We start from the raw sequence: 8437 nt of genomic DNA, 5'->3' as shown, positions 1-8437 counted from the left end.
ACAGATGACTCCAAGGAAAGAAGATCATGGATGTCAAGAATGAAGAAAGAAAAGACAACACTTCTTGGATGAAGAAAGAAGTGTGAAGAAAACTTAGGGCGCGTGTTTTAGTTAGGCACCTAGCGGTGCAAAACGTTGCGTAGTTAGGGCACATAAGGCAACCCGCCGTGGGTTTATACGCGGTTTTTGTGGGGAGTGTTATATGTATATATGTACTAATCCCCTTTCTTCACAGATGACTTCAAGAACAGAAGATCATGGATGTCAAGAATGAAGAAAGAAAAGACAATACTTCTTGGATGAAGAAAGAAGGGTGAAGAAAGCTTAGGGCGCGCGTTTTAGTAAGGCACTTAGCGGTGCAAAACGTTACGTAATTAGGGCCCATAAGGCAACCTGCCGTGGGTTTTTACGCGGTTTTGTTGGGGAGTGTTATCTGTATACTACCTTGATCAAAAATTTCCCGGAATTTATTCAGAAAATTAAAAATACAAGTTTATTCATCTAAATCTATATTGTCCCTTTCAAAGTAATCCCCATCGACTGCAACACACTTATGCCAGCGCTTGATCCAAACCTCGAAACATTTTTTATATTCGGTTTTCGGTATGTCCATCAGTGCTTCCTGCGATTTTTCCATTACTTCCTCTCGGCTGCTAAAACGCGTTCCCCGCAATGGTTTTTTAACTCGATTGAACAGAAAGAAGTCACAGGGAGCCAAATCACGTGAGTTCGGTGGCTGTTGGATGGTATTTGTTGCATTTTTCGTCAAAAAATTACGAATAATGATAGCACTGTGCGACGGTGCGTTATCATGGTGCAAAATCCACGAGTTTTCTGCCCACATTTCTGGTCTCTTTCGGCGAATTGCTTCACGCAAACGTCTCATAACGCCCAAATAATACTCTTTGTTTACTGTCTGGCCTTCTGGCAAAAATTCATGATGCACTACACCGTTGTAATCCATGAAAACCGTCAGCATTGCCTTCTTTTTTGACTGAAAACGACGTGGTGTTTTTGGTCTCGGCTCATTTGGTGAACGCCATTCACTTGCCTGATGTCTGGATTGCGTGTCGTACTCATAAACCCACGTCTCGTCTCCAGTAATGATCCTTTTGATGAATGTGGGATCGGATTCAGCCTCGCAAATCATGTCTTTTGCGACGTCAAACGGTCTCTTTTTTGCATGAAATTGAGGTCTTTTGGCACCAACTTTGCTGCTACAGTCGGAAACCCAAATCATTAACCACAATGTCTTGGGCGGATCCATAGGCAATGTTCAAGTCCTCCGCTATTTCTCTGATGGTTAATTTGCGGTTATTGACCAACATTTCTTTTACTTTATCAATTTTTTCACCGACTTTCGATGTCGATGGTCTGCCACTGCGTTCATCATCTTCGATTGACTCACGACCACTTCTGAACCGCTCGTGCCACTGGTAAACGACCGTTTTTTTTAAAGAATCGTTGCCGAAACACTTTTCCAACATTTCCAACGTCCGTGCGCCACTAAATCCATTTTTTACGCAAAATTTAATACAAGTTCGTTGTTGCAAATTTAAATGCATTTCTGAAATTGTAAAAAATCGCCAACACACACAGAGATAGATGTACTCTTGGCTACGTAACTTTTGCAAATGTCAAGTTATGACACTAAGATTTAAGATCAATATCAACAACAGATGTACCAATTTAACTAAAAAATCAGAACTCAAATCGGAACGATGGGAGTTCCACACGGTGGTTATTCCGGGAACTTTTTGAACAAGGTAGTATGTGTACTAATCCCCTTTCTTCACAGATGACTTAAAGAAAAGAAGATCATGGATGTCAAGAATGAAGAAAGAAAAGACAAGACTTCTTGGATGAAGAAAGAAGTGTGAAGAAAGCTTAGGGCGCGTATTTTAGTAAGGCACTCAGCGGTGCAAAACGTCGCGTAGTTAGGGCCCAAAAGGCAACCCGCCGTGGGTTTTTACGCGCTTTGGTGGGGTGTTATATGCATGGGTGTACTAATCCCCCCTGTCCACAGGTGACTTCAAGAAAAAAAGATCATGGATGTCAAGGAAGAAGAAAGAAAAGTGAAGACTCTCTGGATGAAGAAAGAAGTGTAAAGAAAGCTTAGGGCGCGTGCTTTAGTTAGGCACTTAGCGGTGCAAAACGTTGCGTAGTTAGGGCCCATAAGGAAACCCGCCGTGGGTTTTTACGCTGTTTTGGTGGGGAGTTTTATATGTATATACTACCTTGATCAAAAAAGTTCCCGGAATAACCACCGTGTGGCACTCCCATCGTTCCGATATGAGTTCTGTTTTTTTGTTAAATTGGTAAATCTGTTGTTGATATTCCCTTTAAATCTTAGTGTCATAACTTGACATTTGAAAAAGTTACGTAGCCAAGAGTACATCTATCTCTGTGTGTGTTGGCGATTTTTACAATTTCAGAAAAGGATTTAAATTTGCAACAACGAACTTGTATTAAATTTTGCGTAAAAAACGGATTTAGTGGCGCACGGACGTTGGAAATGTTGGAAAAGTGTTTCGGCAACGATTCTCTAAAAAAAACGGTCGTTTACCAGTGGCACGAGCGGTTCAGAAGTGGTCGTGAGTCAATCGAAGATGATGAACGCAGTGGCAGACCATCGACATCGAAAGTCGGTGAAAAAATTGATAAAGTAAAAGAAATGTTGGTCAATAACCGCAAATTAACCATCAGAGAAATAGCGGAGGACTTGAACAATGCCTATGGATCCGCCCAAGACATTGTGGTTAATGATTTGGGTTTCCGTCGTGTAGCAGCAAAGTTGGTGGAGATCATGGATGTCACGAATGAAGAAAGAAAAGAGAACACTTCTTGGATGAAGAAAGAAGTGTGAAGAAAGCTTAGGGCGCGTGTTTTAGTTAAGCACTTAGCGGTGCAAAACATGGCGTAGTTAGGGCCCATAAGGCAACCAGCCGTGGTTTTTACGCGGTTTTGGTGGGGAGTGTTATATGTATTTATGTACTAATCCCCTTTCTCCAGAGATGACTTCAAGAAAAGAAGATCATGGATATCAAGAATGAAGAAAGAAAAAGGAAGACTTCTTGGATGAAGAAAGAAGTGTGAAGAAAGCTTAGGGCGCGTGTTATAGTAAGGCACTCAGCGGTGCAAAACGTTGCGTAGTTAGGGCCCAAAAGGCAACCCGCCGTGGGTTTTTACGCGGTTTGGTGGGGTGTTATATGTATGGGTGTACTAATCCCCCCTCTCCACAGGTGACTTCAAGAAAAAAGATCATGGATGTCAAGGAAGAAGAAAGAAAAGTGAAGACTCCCTGGATGAAGAAAGAAGTGTAAAGAAAGCTTATCCGCGCGTGCTTTAGTTAGGCACTTAGCGGTGCAAAACGTTGCGTAGTTCGGGCCCATAAGGCAACCCGCCGTGGGTTTTTACCCGGTTTTGGTGGGGAGTGTTTTATGTATTTATGTACTAATCCCCTTTCTCCACAGATGACTCCAAGAAAAGGAGATCATGGATGTCAAGAATGAAAAAAGAAAAAAGAACACTTCTTGGATAAAGAAAGAAGTGTGAAGAAAGCTTAGGGCGCGTGTTTTAGTTAGGCACTTAGCGGGTCAAAACGTTGCGTTGTTAGGGCCCATTAGTTAACCCGCCGTGGGTTTATACGCGGTTTTGGTGTGGATTGTTATATGTATATATGTACTAATCCCCTTTCTCCACAGATGACCTCAAGAAAAGAAGATCATGGATGTCAAGAATGAAGAAAGAAAAGAGAACATTTCTTGGATGAAGAGAGAAGTGTGAAGAAAGCTTAGGGCACGTGTATTAGTTAGGCACTTAGCGGTGCAAAACATTGCGTAGTTAGGGCCCATAAGGCAACCAGCCATGGTTTTTTACGCGGTTTTGGTGGGGAGTGTTATATGTATTTATGTACTAATCCCCTTTCTTCACAGATGACTTCAAGAAAAGAAGATCATGGATGTCAAGAATGAAGAAAGAAAAGAGAACACTTCCTGGATGAAGAAAGAAGTGTGAAGAAAGCTTAGGGCGCGTGTTTTAGTTAGGCACTTAGCGGTGCAAAACGTTGCGTAGTTAGGTCCCATAAGGCAACCCGCCGTGGGTTTATACGCGGTTTTTGTGGGGAGTGTTATATGTATATATGTACTAATCCCCTTTCTTCACAGATGACTTCAAGAAAAGAAGATCATGGATGTCAAGAATGAAGAAAGAAAAGACAATACTTCTTGGATGAAGAAAGAAGGGTGAAGAAAGCTTAGGGCGCGCGTTTTAGTAAAGCACTTAGCGGTGCAAAACGTTACGTAGTTAGGGCCCATAAGGCAACCCGCCGTGGGTTTTTACGCGGTTTTGTTGGGGAGTGTTATCTGTATACTACCATGATCAAAAATTTCCCGGAATTTATTCAGAAAATTAAAAATACAAGTTTATTCATCTAAATCTATATTGTCCCCTTCAAAGTAATCCCCATCGACTGCAACACACTTATGCCAGCGCTTGATCCAATCCTCGAAACATTTTTTATATTCGGTTTTCGGGTTGTCCATCAGTGCTTCCTGCGATTTTTCCATTCCTTCCTCTCGGCTGCTAATACGCGTTCCCCGTAATGGTTTTTTAACTTGATTGAACAGAAAGAAGTCAAAGGGAGCCAAATCAGGTGAGTTCGGTGGCTGTTGGATGGTATTTGTTGCATTTTTCGTCAAAAAATTACGAAAAATGATAGCACTGTGCGACGGTGCGTTATCATGGTGAAAAACCCACGAGTTTTCTGCCCACACTTCTGGTCTCTTTCGGCGAATTGCTTCACGCAAACGTCTCATAACGCCCAAATAATACTCTTTGTTTACTGTCTGGCTTTTTGGCAAAAATTCATGATGCACTACACCGTTGTAATCCATGAAAACCGTCAGCATTGCCTTCTTTTTTGACTGAAAACGACGTGGTTTTTTTGGTCTCGGCTCATTTGGTGAACGCCATTCACTTGCCTGATTACTGGATTGCGTGTCGTACTCATAAACCCACGTCTCGTCTCCAGTAATGATCCTTTTGATGAATGTGGGATCGGATTCAGCCTCGCAAATCATGTCTTTTGCGACGTCAACACGGTCTCTTTTTTGCATGAAATTGAGGTCTATTGGCTGCTACACGACGGAAACCCAAATCATTAACCACAATGTCTTGGGCGGATCCATAGGCAATGTTCAAGTCCTCCGCTATTTCTCTGATGGTTAATTTCGGTTATTGACCAACATTTCTTTTACTTTATCAATTTTTTCACCGACTTTATATGTCGATGGTCTGCCACTGCGTTCATCATCTTCGATTGACTCACGACCACTTCTGAACCGCTCGTGCCACTGGTAAACGACCGTTTTTTTTAAAGAATCGTTGCCGAAAAACTTTTCCAACATTTCCAACGTCCGTGCGCCACTAAATCCATTTTTTACGCAAAATTTAATACAAGTTCGTTGTTGCAAATTTAAATGCATTTCTGAAATTGTAAAAAATCGCCAACACACACAGAGATAGATGTACTCTTGGCTACTTAACTTTTGCAAATGTCAAGTTATGACACTAAGATTTAAGATCAATATCAACAACAGATGTACCAATTTAACAAAAAAATCAGAACTCAAATCGGAACGATGGGAGTTCCACACGGTGGTTATTCCGGGAACTTTTTGAACAAGGTAGTATGTGTACTAATCCCCTTTCTTCACAGATGACTTAAAGAAAAGAAGATCATGGATGTCCAGAATGAAGAAAGAAAAGAGAAGACTTCTTGGATGAAGAAAGAAGTGTGAAGAAAGCTTAGGGCGCGTATTTTAGTAAGGCACTCAGCGGTGCAAAACGTCGCGTAGTTAGGGCCCATAAGGATACCCGCCGTGGGTTTTTACGCGGTTTTGGTGGGGTGTTATATGTATGGGTGTACTAATCCCCCCTCTCCACAGGTGACTTCAAGAAAAAAAGATCATGGATGTCAAGGAAGAAGAAAGAAAAGTGAAGACTCCCTGGATGAAGAAAGAAGTGTAAAGAAAGCTTAGGGCGCGTGCTTTAGTTAGGCACTTAGCGGTGCAAAACGTTGCGTAGTTAGGGCCCATAAGGAAACCCGCCGTGGGTTTTTACGCGTTTTCGTGGGGAGTTTTATATGTATATACTACCTTGATCAAAAAAGTTCCCGGAATAACCACCGTGTGGCACTCCCATCGTTCCGATATGAGTTCTGTTTTTTTTTGTTAAATTGGTAAATCTGTTGTTGATATTCCCTTTAAATCTTAGTGTCATAACTTGACATTTGCAAATGTTACGTAGCCAAGAGTACATCTGTCTCTGTGTGTGTTGGCGATTTTTACAATTTCAGAAATGGATTTAAATTTGCAACAACGAACTTGTATTAAATTTTGCGTAAAAAACGGATTTAGTGGCGCACGGACGTTGGAAATGTTGGAAAAGTGTTTCGGCAACGATTCTCTAAAAAAAACTGTTTTTTACCAGTGGCACGAGCGGTTCAGAACTGGTCGTGAGTCAATCGAAGATGATGAACGCAGTGGCAGATCATCGACATCGAAAGTCGGTGAAAAAATTGATAAAGTAAAAGAAATGTTGGTCAATAACCGCAAATTAACCATCAGAGAAATAGCGGAGGACTTGAACATTGCCTATGGATCCGCCCAAGACATTGTGGTTAATGATTTGGGTTTCCGTCGTGTAGCAGCAAAGTTGGTGCCGAAATACCTCATTTTCTTGCATAAAAGAGACCGCGTTGACGTCGCAAAAGACATGATTTGCGAGGCTGAATCCGATCCCACATTCATCAAAAGGATCATTACTGGAGACGAGATTTGGGTTTATGAGTACGACACGCAATCCAGACATCAGGCCAGTGAATGGCGTTCACCAAATGAGCCGAGACCAAAAAAACCACGTCGTTTTCAGTCAAAAAAGAAGGCAATGCTGACGGTTTTCATGGATTACAACGGTGTAGTGCATCATGAATTTTTGCCAGAAGGGCCAGACATTAAACAAAGAGTATTATTTGGGCGTTATGAGACGTTTGCGTGAAGCAATTCGCCGAAAGAGACCAGAAATGTGGGCAGAAAACTCGTGGATTTTGCACCATGATAACGCACCGTCGCACAGTGCTATCATTATTCGAAATTTTTTGACGAAAAATGCAACAAATACCATCCAACAGCCACCGAACTCACCTGATTTGGCTCCCTGTGACTTCTTTATGTTCAATCGAGTTAAAAAACCATTGCGGGGAACGCGTTTTAGCAGCCGAGAGGAAGTAATGGAAAAATCGCAGGAAGCACTGATGGACATACCGAAAACCGCATATAAAAAGTTTTGAGGATTGGATCAAGCGCTGGCATAAGTGTGTTGCAGTCGATGGGGATTACTTTGAAGGGGACAATATAGATTTAGATGAATAAACTTGTATTTTTAATTTTCTGAATAAATTCCAGGAAAGTTTTGATCAAGGTAGTATGTACTAATCCCTTTTCTCCACAGGTAACTTCAAGAAAAGAAGATCATGGATATCAAGAATGAGGAAAGAAAAGAGAAGACTTCTTGGATGAAGAAAGAAGTGTGAAGAAAGCTTAGGGCGCGTGTTTTAGTTAGGCACATAGCGGTGCAAAACGTTGCGTAGTTCGGGCCCATAAGGCAACCCGCCGTGGGTTTTTACCCGGTTTTGTTGGGGAGTGTTATATGTATTTATGTACTAATCCCCTTTCTCCACAGATGACTCCAAGAAAAGGAGATCATGGATGTCAAGAATGAAGAAAGGAAAAAGAACACTTCTTGGATAAAGAAAGAAGTGTGAAGAAAGCTTAGGGCGCGTGTTTTAGTTAGGCACTTAGCGGGTCAAAACGTTGCGTTGTTAGGGCCCATTAGTTAACCCGCCGTGGGTTTATACGCGGTTTTGGTGTGGAGTGTTATATGTATATATGTACTAATCCCCTTTCTTCACAGATGACTTCAAGAAAAGAAGATCATGGATGTCAAGAATGAAGAAAGAAAAGAGAATACTTCTTGGATGAAAAAAAAGTGTGAAGAAAGCTTAGGACGCGTGTTTTAGTAAGGCACTCAGCGGTGCAAAACGTTGCGCAGTTAGGGCCCATAAGGATACCCGCCGTGGGTTTTAACGCGGTTTTGGTGGGGTGTTATATGTATGGGTGTACTAATCCTCTTTCTCCAGAGGTGACTTCAAGAAAAGAAGATCATGGATATCAAGAATGAAGAAAGAAAAAGGAAGACATCTTGGATGAAGAAAGAAATGTGAAGAAAGCTTAGGGCACGTGTTTTTTGTTAGGCACTTAGCGGTGCAAAAACGTAGCGTAGTTAGGGCCCATAAGGTAACCAGCCGTGGGTTTTTACGCGGTTTTTGTGGGGAGTGTTATATGTATATATGTACTAATCCCCTTTCTCCACAGAT

The sequence above is a fragment of the Hetaerina americana genome, unplaced genomic scaffold (assembly GCF_022747635.1).
Source record: "Hetaerina americana unplaced genomic scaffold, ioHetAmer1.1.p SCAF_449, whole genome shotgun sequence".
In the NCBI taxonomy this organism is placed as follows: Eukaryota; Metazoa; Arthropoda; class Insecta; order Odonata; family Calopterygidae; genus Hetaerina; species Hetaerina americana.
Note: the sequence above shows the minus strand (reverse complement) of the source record.